General features: G+C 42.0%; 2 long non-coding RNA genes across 8 annotated transcripts in view; one reads left to right on the top strand and one right to left on the bottom strand.

The window, feature by feature from the left end:
* The window catches only part of LOC112649986 (uncharacterized), a 132,168-nt gene that overhangs the window by 61,316 nt on the left and 58,313 nt on the right, over positions 1 to 12,539 (top strand). The gene's annotated exons all lie outside the window — the stretch shown is intronic.
* LOC112649988 (uncharacterized) overlaps positions 1 to 12,539 on the bottom strand; it is a 28,038-nt gene that overhangs the window by 1,091 nt on the left and 14,408 nt on the right. The window contains exon 3 of the long non-coding RNA XR_003129856.3: positions 4,791 to 4,874. This is a non-coding gene — a long non-coding RNA (uncharacterized LOC112649988). The remainder of the gene's footprint in view (positions 1 to 4,790; positions 4,875 to 12,539) is intronic.

Below are 12,539 nucleotides of genomic sequence, written 5' to 3'. Positions count from 1 at the left end.
TCCCCATCAAACTCCAGCCATCCTGCCAGGGCAGCCCCAGTACAGAATTCCCTAGAACCCTCTGTTGGGAACTTACTCTAGCTCTAGCCAACCTGCCAAAGTTAACTCTGTTCAGTATGTCCTGGGACCCACCCCCCCGGCCTACACCCACTCCAGCTCCAGCTGGCCAGCTGCCAGGCACATGCTGTCTATGCAGGAGATGGTCCTACATAAGGTCACTCCTTCAAGACTGGCAGAAGTAGCTGTTCCACCTCACTCCTAGAAACAAACACAAATAATCCAACAAAATGAGGACAGAGGAATATGTTTCAAACAGAAGAGCAAGGGGCACCTGGGTGGCTCAGTTGGTTAAGTATCTGCCTTCAGCTCAGGTCATGATTCTAGAGTCCTGGGATTGAGCCCCACGTTGGGCTCCCTGCTCAGCAGGAGATGTCTGTCTCTCCCTATCCATCTAACTCTCCTCCTGCTGTCTCTCTCTCTCTCAAATAAATAAATAAAATCTTAAAAAACAAACAAAAATTCCCCAAAAGAACAAGATAAAACTTCAGAAGAAAAAAAATCCTAGTGAAATGGACATAAGCAGTTTACCCGAGAAAGAGTTCAAAGTAATGGTCATAAAGATGCTCACTGAACTCAAGAGAAGAATGGATGAACTCAATGAGAACTTCAACAAGGAGTTATAAACTGCAAGAAAGAACACAGAGCTGAAGAATGTAGTGACTGAAATGAAAAATACACTAGAGGGAATCAACAGCAGGTAGCGGATACAGAAGAACAGATGAGTAATCTGGAAGACAGAATAGTAAAATTGCCCAATCAGAAGAGCAAAAAGAAAAAAATAATTTTTTAAAAAATGAGGGTAGTGTAAGGGATCTACCACATCAAGCATATGAACATTCACAAAATAGGGGTCCCAAAAGGATAAGAGAGAAAAAGGGGCAGAAAACCTATTTGAATAAATAATGACTGAAAACTTTTCCTAAGCTGGGGAAGGAAACAGACATGCAGGTCCAGGAAGCCTAGAGAGTTCCAAACAAAATGAACCCAAAGAAATCCATACCAATATATATAATTAAAATGGCAAAAGTTGGGACACCTGGGTGGCTCCGAGTTTAAGTGGCTGCCTGTGGCTCAGGTCGTGATCCTTCAGTCCCTGGATCAAGTCCCCCGTAGGGTTCCCCGCAGGGAGCCTGCTTCTCCCTCTGCTTATGTCTCTGCCTTTCTCTCTCTGTGTCTCATGAATGAATAAACAAAATCTTTAAAAAAGTAAAATGGCAAAAGTTAAAGAGAAATCTGAAAGGCACCGAGAGAAAATAGTCACAAGTAAAGGAAGTTTCATAACACTATCAACTGATTTTTCAGCGGAAACTCTACAGGCTGAAAGGAAGTGACAGATATATTTAAAGCACTGGAAGGGAAAAACTTACAATCAAGAATACTCTATATGGCAAGGTTATTGTTCAGAATCAAAAGAGGTAAGGAGTTTGCCAGACAAGGAAAAACTAAAGGAGTTCATCACCATTAAACTGGACCTACAAGAAATGGTAAAGGGACAGAAGTAGAAAAGGCCATGCCTGGAAATAAGAAAATATCTGAAAGAAGAAATCTGGCTGCTAAATGCAAATATATAGTAAAGGCAGTGGATCAGCCACTTAAAAGATAGTATGAAGGTTATGGGGCGCCTGGCTGGCTCAACTGGTAGAGCGTGTGACTCTTGATCTCAGGGTTGTGAGTTCAAGTCCTGTGTTGGGTATAGGGATGACTTTAAAAAAATCTTAAAAAGAAAAAAAAGATAGTTTGGAGATTAAAACAGTAAAATCAAATATAGCTACAATAAGTTGTTAAGGGATACACAAAATAAAAGATATAAAATATGATGTCAAAAACATGGTAAGAGGGTGTAAAGATGTAGTCCTTTTAGAATATGTTTGAACTTAAATGACTATCAGCTTAAAATAGACTGCTATATATGTAGGTTGATATATATGAACCTCATGGTAACCACAAACCAAAAACCTACAATAGATACACAAAAAATAGAGAGAGGAACCCAAACATGACAATAAAGAAAACCATCAAACCACAGAGGAAGAGACCAAGAGAAGAAGAAAGGAATAGGGGAGAGCTACAAAGACAACTAGGAAACAATGAACAAAAGGCAACAATTAGATACTTATCAATAGTTACTTTATTTTTTGAATTTTTAAATTTTTATTTTTATTTTTAGAGAGAGAGAGAGAGAGAGAGAGGAGAGCACAAGCAGGGAGAAGGCTGGGAGGAGAGAGAGTACCTTAAGCAGGCTTCACGCCCAGCGCAGAGCCCAATGCTCCATCTCGCAATCTTGAGATCGTGACCTGAGCTGAAATCAAGAGTTGGATGCTTAACTGACTAAGCCACCCAGGCACCTCTATCAATAATTATCTTAAATGTAAATAGACTATATGCTCCAATCAAACGATATAGGGTTACCAAGTGGATAATGAAAAAAGACCCATCTATATGCTGCCTATATGAAACTCGCTTCAGATCTAAAGACAGACTGAAAAAAAAAAAAATAAAGACAGACTGAAAGCAAAGGGACGGAAAAAGATACTCCATGCAAATAGAAGTGAAAAGAAAACCAGTGTAACAATACTCATATTAGACAAAATAAACCTTAAAACAAAGAATGTAACAAAAGACAAAGAAGGGCATTACATAATGATAATGGGTCGACCCAAAAAGTAGGTGTAACATTTGTAGATATTGGGCAGTCTGGGTGGCTCAGCTGTTTTAGCACCGCCTTCAGCCCAGGGCCTGATCCTGGAGACCCAGGATCGAGTCCCACGTCAGGCTCCTTGCATGGAGCCTACTTCTCCCTCTTCCTGTGTCTCTGCCTCTCTTTCTCTCTGTGTGGCTCATAAATAAATAAATAAAATCTTTTTTAAAAAATTGTAGATATCTACACACCCAACATAGAAGCACCTAAATATATAAAGTGAATATTAATAGAAATGAGAGAAATTGACAGTAATACTGTAATAGCAGAGGACTTTAATACCCTACTTACATCAAAGGATAGATCATCCGGACAGAAAATCAGTAAGAAAACATTGGCCTTCAATGACAGTAGACCAGATGGACTTAATAGATAGATACAGAGCATTTCATCCAAAACCACAGAATACACATTCTTTTCAAGTGCACAGAGAACATTCTTCAGGATAGATCACATGTTAGACTGCAAAACAAGCCTCAATAAATTCAAGAAGACTGAAAAGTGGCCTGAATGCTTAGAGGGCTGCACAGTTCAGGGGGAAGAGAGTAGATTTGGACTTCACCTTTTTTACAGGAAGCAGAACAAAAGGGAAAGAAGTTCATTTTTAAAGAACTGTATCTATTTATATATTTTAGCAGAGTTCATCATCTTTGGAGGAATATTGATGTTTTGTTATAAAACATATTTTGACAAGGCCACAGGTTATTCAAATATAAAGCCTGGGGACCTAGAATGGAGGGGAGATGCTAAGAGACAAAGGGAAGACCAATTTCTCTGCCTGTAAAGTAATCTCTTTGAGAGGAGAGATTGAGTGTGAGCTATGTTTTGTAGCCTCTGGAGGTAGAGAATCTAGAGATGTAGAGCCTGGGGCTTTAAAGGACAGAGTGAAGAGGAGACTCAGAGGGACCCAGGTGTCATAAGGGTGGGCCTGGCAACATGGTGGCTGGTGGGTGATGGGAGATGCAGGGGAAGTGCAGAAGCATGGTGGAGGCTCAGGTATGGCTCCACCCCCATGCTAGGCAGCTCCCCACCACTTTGCTATCTTTACCCCAACTTAGACTATGCTGGGAAAGGAAGGGGAGGAGGAGAAAACCTTAGTATGACCAAGTTTTTATCTTGAACTGGCCACATTTAGATAAAGAAGCTACTAATTTTGCTATAATTTTAATTAAATTTCATTCAGACAAAGTTACCACTTTGTCCCTCTTCGAGTGAAATTACTATGAAATTTACACCCATATTTGTGATGTCTGCTGAGTTTTCATCTAAATTTTGTGATTTCTGTGGTTCTTCTGTTCTCGGCAGTCAGTAACATTAGAAAGGCTTTCTGCTTCCATATCTCCTAGTTTTTCCTAATCAAGATCCCTTTCCCAGGTCTGTTTATCTGTTTACTTTCCTCTTCTTTAGCTCCAGGAGGTGTATCCTCCTTTCTTAGCAGAGTACTTAGTCCATAGTGAGTGCTAAATAATTTTCTGTTGAATGAATGCCTAAAAGAAGGAGTAGGGAGTGATCAGGACAGGAGAAACAGTCAGAATGGTTGCAAAAGAAGGGATAGTTGGTAGGTCCTGACTGGGTCATTACAACTGGGTACTCAGGAAGATGGCAGCATGGCTGTAGGATATGAAGACAAGAATGTTCAGGGTGGGAGGGAGAGGACTCAAAGGAAATCCTACGATTCCATGTCAAGTGTTTAGTGAGCTGGCGAGTTGCTGATTCTCTCTCATTGATTACCAGCCTGGTGAAAGGTGGTGGGGTGGGGAGGGGAGAGAGCAGACTAGTGCTGGTTCAAGATGTTCAAAATCTTTTAAATGCTCACTGGCGAACAGGTGTGATGCCAACTGTCATTCTATATGGACAGTGCTATTCTCCTGAGTAGCTGCGATTGTGCTCTTATACTTTATAGCTCTCTTCTAGAATGTTCTACCATCATGTGAAGCCAGAAATTCAGGGGGAAACCCTCTGCCACAAATCCTAGAACACCACCTGGATTACGTTGTTCCCTATTCCAACACCTTCAATGGCTTCCTCTTACCTTCAAGATTTATTTTAAGAGGCCCTTCCAACAGAATAAACCTCCTTGAGTGGGAAGGCTGAGATTCCCCCTTCATTGCAGATTCTGTTAGGGAAGAGGAATGAGCTTAAGAACAGAAGCACTGGAAACAAAATCCTTGGTGGATGGGAAACAATGGAATACCATTACTGAGCAGAGACATGAGTAGGCTATGTGGTAGTGAAGGCAAGCAGTGAAAGCTGACACTTCTCTTGACAGCAGCCTTCCTCCTCTTTCTATCCTCCTCTTCCTGGTCAGCCCCTCCAGCTGGAGGGTCTCTGTTACTGTCTATCCCTTAATGAGTTAATACATATGAAAATCCCTAGAGCAGTGGCTGGCTCAGAGTTAGCACTGAATAAATGTTTGCTACCTTTTGCATTTATTCTATTCTTTGTGTTTCTTGCTGCTCATGTTTCTGCTACCCCTAATCAAGGTTTGAGTCAGCATATGCCAGAGTGAATGCCAGATGGGGGTGGTATCCAGGGGGTGTGGTCAGGAGACTAATCTCTGTATGAGTCTGGAGGGAGGAGAGTGCAGAGTAGCTGATGGAAGGGTCCCATATGAAGCTCCGATGAAAATGCCTCACTTCTGCTGCAGGACTTGGGTCAGGAAGTGTCAGGTAAGTGACGATTAAACATTTGCTGGACAAAGTGCATGGTGGTATTTGACTAGGCTTTGAAGTGTGGGTGGAATTATCTGCCAATCAGAGAAAGAGATGTTCAAGGTGATAGTTTCTCTGTTGCAAAAGTAAAAGAAGCTGCAGAAAGAAGTAATCCTATGACTCTAATAATAAAAGAATGTGAACCAAATGGGGGGGAGGGAGAACAAAAGTATGAGTGAAAGCATGGGAGAATTTTGCCTTCCAGATTTCTAAATAAGCTTTCTTCGTGCCATGGGGCTTAGAAAAATCCCCATGGAAGTCAGATGTCTGTGCAATGACACCAGGCGGGTGGTCTTCCTGCCCAGAGACATCATGCCCACCCACTAGCAGGAGAAGAGGGCTGAGCATGGCTCTGGGAACACTAATAGCTTGTGCTGAGTCATCGCTGTTTGCTAGGAAGCTACATTCCTAAAAATAATATTGGTCGGTTTGGGTGCCTCCTTGCCCTATTGCCTACAAGATAAGTCCAGGTCCTTTAGCTTAGCAAGGTATGGCCCTGGTGATTTCTTCAGCTTCAACCCCTGCACAGCTCATCCACCCCCATGCATTCATAACCCCATGTCACAGGGATCCTGGTGGGCACTAGAACACACCATCTTTTTTCCCATCTCCACATCTGTGTGCATATTATTTCTCTTATCTGGAATTCTTTTCTCCCTATACGTTTTTCAAACTCCTGTTTGTCCTTCAAAACCCAGATCAAATGGTTTTTCCTTTCAATAGTTTTCTCTGAAACATCACAATACTTTGAATACAATCCTATGGTAGCAGCACAATAATACATACTAATATGTTCTCTTTTAAATGTGTCTTTCAAGAACATTCTTTCATTCAGAAAATAATTATTGAATACCTACTATGTGCTGGGGACTCAAGACACAGGGACTATATATTGCTCATCTATATTGTTTATTGCAATCTCAGTATTTCAAGAAGCTAGCACAAGGAGGTGCTCCAGAAGTATTGGAAAAATGAATGAATGAATGAATGAATGAGTGAATGATGAATGAAATGAATCATTTCTCCTAGGTTCTTCAAGCTTCCATTATAGACCTTGCTTGATATGTATGAAAATTCGAGTATTCTAAAACCCAGGGAAGATGCTGGCACTCTTCTCTGAGTACCACAGGCAGCTCTGGCTGTCTGTAATTTCATACAGGCCAAAGAGTTCTCTTAAAAGCTCTGGAAAACTCTCTCTGGTGGTCTTTTCTATTCTGAATCCATACATCTCTGTGGTTCTGGAGGTTGAAATAAAGCATTGACATCATGACACCATCTTTCTAGCAGACCATGGATGAGCTGCTGGGCTGTATATACTCCACCAGGGGGAATGCTGACCCCCTAACTCTTGCCTTGCTGCCTATTTCTGTTCTGTTGTCAACCATGAACCAAGGCTGGAGCAATTTGGGGTTTTTCTAAAAGGCTTCTGCACCAATTTCAAAGACAATTTTCAAAATGGGGTATGAGGAATAAATAGGCAGCCATATAACCACATTCTCTCTCTCTCCCTCTCTTTTTGGAGAAATACAGTAAATTCCCATTTTGATTTGATGACAAGTTGGTTGGCCCATGCATTTCTAGGCTCTTAGCTATCATTAGAACATTTCTATTAAGAGTGACTATAGGGGCAGCCCTGGTGGCACAGCGGTTTAGCGCTGCCTGCAGCCCAGGGTATGATCCTGGAGACCTGGGATCGAATCCCGAGTCAGGCTCCCTGCATGGAGCCTGCTTCTCCCTCTGCCTGTGTCTCTGCCTCTCTCTCTGTGTCTCTCATGAACAAATATATAAAATCTTAAAAAAAAAAAAAAAGCAGTGACTATAGAGTATAGACAATAGGATTGGTTTTTCTCTAACCTGCAAATCTGAAAGTAGATATCAAAATGATAGCCAGCCCCCTTGAGATGGTCTCTTCTGGAGCATAGTGTACTAGAAAGAGCCAGAAGTACTGGACATCAATTTTCAGCTATACTATTTACCAAATGGTGACTTTGAGCAAATCACCCATCTCATCCTTTGTAAAAAATGGAGATAACGCTTATTTTGCAGGGATATTTAAGGTTTAAATGAGGCAAGGTAGGTACAGATCCTGGCACATAGAAGATAGTTAACATATATGAATTTCTTATGTTTCTTTGGAAATCATGTTCTAATGTTGCCTTTGGAGTCTGTCCCTGGAAATGACTAACAGAGTCATATGTAAGTGACAATATTGCAGCTACCATTTATTGATGATCTTGGCACTTCTATCAGTCCCTGGGATTTGCTGTAAACCACTGGTAATTCATTCTCTCCTGTTCTGTCATGGCGTTCTTAGAGCCTACATCTTTAAGGAGCAGAAGGCATTTGTCTGGCCACAGACCTCCTTCCCGCTGGTCTACATAGAGATGGAAATAGAGACAATCTAAAAATTTTAAAATAAGTTGAGAGAATCAGCTCCACTAGTTGAAAATAATGGCTGTGAAAAAAAAAAAAAAAAAAAAAAAAAAAAAAAAGAAAATAATGGCTGTGGCCTACCAACAAGGTAATTTGCCCCACTTCCATTAGATGGAGGGAAAGAAAGATGGAGCAAGGACCAAGAGGGGATGTGGCCACTCTTGAATGTGGTTCACATCCAAGATGATACAAACTGTGGCACATGAGCACTGTAGCTATCCTGGGATTGTTGGCTTTCCCCTCACCCCCAGCCCCCACTGCCCCAGTCAGGATCCTGTTACTTTAACCTTCACAGCCAACCCACACCCTTGCACAGAAAGGCAATGAGCACTCTGAAGCTGCTTATTCTGTTCTGATGTTATTTCTGTTTTTCTCTTGTACCTGGTTCCCTTCTATCTGCTCAGCTGTGTTGGTGCTTTGGTTTGGCTCTTGATGGAGCTTTTGAATCATCCTTGGGTTTACACTTTTGCAGATGAGCCATTCCCAGTCCACCCCTTTTCTGAGTCAAGAACTCCAGCCCCACATGCCAGTGAAGAAGAGATCAGTGACTGGTGACGCTGGTTGAATTCTCACTGAGACTATGAAGAACTGGAATAACAATAGAGACTTTCAGAGTCCTCTGGCCTCATGCAGCGCCTGTGTAATGACCTGGCTCAGAGGGAAAGAGAAACCCCTTCCCAAACTGCAAAGTCAATGCTATGTTCTGTCCTCTTCCAGGGAGCTTCTCTGAAGACTGCCCTTGGATAGATGACTTCTGTCTCTGTTTGAAAAGGAAGATAAAAGGTCATAAGTCCCTAGGGTGACTAAAAGCTGTGCAAAGTAATTTCTTCAGTTATTCAAAATCGTTATTTTCCAGGAAGAGGAGTCAGCAATTAGAAAGACAAAATTGGCAATTTATGCAGTGATTTAAAAACAAACCCCTGCATTTTATATTGTTGAAGTGCTAACCTATGAAGATATTCCTTATGTTTTCTCTGACCTCTACTTTAAGCAGGTAGCAAGTTTTAATCAATTTCACATTTCATAGAATTTTGCAATATAGCAAGTAGCCTTTCGTTGAAGCCTTAACTGAGAGCATTATGCTCAGTGTCCTTGAGGAAAGAGATGGAAAATGGGGGCATCTCAGAGATGAAGAAAGGCTCTGAGTACAATGATAAGCTCAGGCTCATGCCCTGCCCTGTTTTGTTCTCTAGGAAGTTGATCAAACCTGACCATGTTTGGCTTCTTGGTGTATCTAGAGGGCAGGATTCTGGCACTGGAATGGCTGAGTCCCACACACCTGACATAGAAGCAGCTAGACTTCAAGGAGCTGCTTCAGGCTTAGTGAAGATGTTCATGATGACCATGATAGACTGGGAATTAGAGAGCCTTCCTCTTTTGGAAACACCAAAGAAGACTCTTAGATTTTTTTTTTAAAGATTTTATTTATTTATTCATGAGAGACAGACAGAGACAGAGAGAGAGAGAGAGGTAGAGACACAGACAGAGGGAGAAACAGGCTCCATGGAAGAAGCCTGACATGGGACTTGATCTTGGGACTCCAGGATTACACCCTGGGCTGAAGGCAGCACTAAATCATTGAGCCACCCGAGCTGCCCAACTCTTAGATTTTTGACATGGCCATGGGGGAGGAATGGGGCTACCCTTCATTACTGAGATTGACTTCTTGCTGCCCTGGTAAAATGACCACTCAGAGTCATATTCAGTTTGATTTAAAGAGAAAACAGAAGTGTGCTATTTCTTGTACACCTGGAGATGCAAATTGAGATCCACACTTCCACACAAAATAAGTTGGGTCTTTAATGTTAAGTACTTGCAGCAGGATCCTCCAAAAAAAGTGTTGTAAATTGGTAGTTTTATCCTTAAAAAATAAAAGGTTGAGTTTTATTTTGTTTTAGCTGAAATGCCCTTTCTTCAGAAGAACTCTTAGTAACATTTAAGTATACAATTCAGGGAATCTGGAAGGTCCTGATTGGAGTTGGTGAGACCAAAAGCCCTTACACTTGACCTATTCCTCACACTGACTGACCCGCAAGTGATTCTGTAAAGTCCTAGAGCTCTGAGGGTCAGTTTGGAGTCTTGCTACGGGTTGCACACTTGTTTTGATAAGTAGGTGGCCGAGATAACAGGTAGTGAGTAACTTCCAGGTCATGTCAACATTCCTTAGCCCTTTATTAAAGGTCCTTCATAATGTCCTCCTTCCCAGTCCCATCCTTTGCATCCATCTTTGTATTCTGAGGCATGGTCCACTTCAGTGCCTGGTATAGACAAGCACTAAACAAATGTCAATTAAACAATGTAATAAGTGTTCTTTGAGGGATGTCATCTTGCAGCCCAAATGATGCAAGGAGATAGGATAACACTTTTGGCATCACAGAGAAAGAGAGAAAAAATGAAAGTTTATTTATTTTCTCTCTCTTAGTTTGGAATGATGCCCATGAAGTTCTACTTTCACTTACCTCTTCCAACTTCACCGGGCATGTGCACGGACACACAAGCATGCACACACACGCATACATAGGGTGTTTGAAACCAGCTGAGAGAGAAGTCAGAACGATGGAGACAAAAATAACTATTTTTGCTAGTAATGCTGAAGGAGAGAATGTGGTTTGGGCAATCTTCCTCCTCCTTGTCCTCAAATCTCGACCTTGGAATGCATTCAGTATGCTTACTTAAACAGCCAACTTAGCCTCGAGGAACATGACCACCGCACACCTGAAAGGCCTCAAAATAAGAACAGAGATTTGAGTCTCCAGACATGCCTCTGGGCTCTGAATCAGATATACTTCCACTTTGAAGCACATATAAAGCACAACACACACACACACACACACACACACACACACACACAGCAAAAAAGGAGAGAAGAAAGCTGAGACTACCCAGAGAAATCTTTCCTATTTCCTAGGGTAGTGGGTAGGAGTGGAAGATATGGAATTAAGAGGAGCTAATGTAGAATTATTAGGAGCCTAATATTTACAAATGAATGGTAGGTCCCAGTTTATAGAACAGGGTAGACAATTTAGATAGTGCCCTCAAGAGTCATTTTTCACTGCATTAAAACCAGTTGCATTCATGAAAGACTCCACTTGGATCATCATGTCAATCAGACTTTTTGAACTGTGGTTTTTATGTTTATTGACTAGGGCAAGCCCTATGTTCATTTCTGGCAGGGTGACCATATTTGGTGGATGGCTGAAAACTCCATGGCTGTATTCTGCACAAATGAAACAAAACCAACCCCAACATTATGAGAACTGTGTTTACAAATGTATAACAAAATTGTACATTAAGTACCCTAAAAGAATTCAACTCTAGCCTTGGTATACACAGTTAAACCCTCGTATACACCAAACATGATGTGCATAGTAGAAATTAAGGACTACAAGCAGATGAGTCGAAACAGGACACAACAGCGCAAGTGAAGAGACATAGGGCCAAGCAGCCCACTAGGTCTACGAAAAACACAAACACAATCAAAGATCAACATTAAAATCAATGATCCTGTTCAACACCCACACCCTACCTCCCAGGCAAGGTCCTTGTCACCCATAGTTTTCAAGAGGAAGGGTCAATGGAGACTGAAATCTGAGCCATGGCTGGAGATGTTATATAAAGAATCTGGGTTGGACAGGATCCGCAGAGAATGAAGACACAGATGTTAGAGGTGGTTTGGGGCCAGGGGGAGAAATGGTGTACCAGTCAGACTTCTTGGTAACAGACAATAGCACCCAACTCCCTTGGGATAAAAGAGAATTTGTGTCATTCACGGAAGCTTGATGAGGTAGGTTTGGCAAACAGATGAGATTCAGAGAGTGTCTGGGGACCGGGGAGCAATAGCAGTCTGATCGGGGCCACACAGCACTGCCGTTAGACAATGCTTTGCACGACAGGTCATCACTGCCACTGCTGACACTGACCTTGGGCACCATGGCTGCTGCATGACACCGCCATCGCTTCCAACTTTGCTGCTTTTTGGCATTTCTCAGTTCTGATTCTATTCTCCTAGTGGGAATGTATCTCTGCCTCAGCGTAGGATGTGCCTGCGCCCTGGCTGCCAATGGGAGAGGGAAGATAGTCTTTCATTTTACCATCCAGGAAACATGTGATGGGAACTCCTCCTCTTATCCTCCAGGGGAAGGAGAGCTGAATAATGGGCCGCCTAAATGTATTCACATACAAGTGATGGATGCATCCAGGATGCCTCTTGAGATGTAACATTCAAATGCCCAAATTAAATGGGCCTTTGAAAGTATTAAGTGTCACAAAACCAACAAAAACGTTTTGTCATCACAAAGTGGGTATTTACTTGGTCCTATGATCATTTAAAAAAACATTAAGATCAAGTTGCATGCCTTCTTGCTGATAAATTGCAAATTGCCTAGACCACACCTCCCCCTCTTATTATTTCTTATCCTCCTCCTCTACCTATTTGCCCTTGTGACTTCCAACATTTGTACTGTTGTATGAAGCACAAGGCACTGCCAAGTGAGAGTCACTAGGGGGACAAAAAAAAAAAAAGAAAAGAAAAAAAAAGAAATATCAAAATGAAGCAATGGGGGATCCCTGGGTAGCTCAGCGGTTTGGTGCCTGCCTTTGGCCCAAGGCGTGATCCTGGAGTCCCGGGATCGAGTCCC

Source organism: Canis lupus, chromosome 11 (genome assembly GCF_003254725.2).
Source record: "Canis lupus dingo isolate Sandy chromosome 11, ASM325472v2, whole genome shotgun sequence".
NCBI lineage: Eukaryota > Metazoa > Chordata > Mammalia > Carnivora > Canidae > Canis > Canis lupus.
Note: the sequence above shows the minus strand (reverse complement) of the source record. Positions and strands in the feature narration are given on the sequence as shown.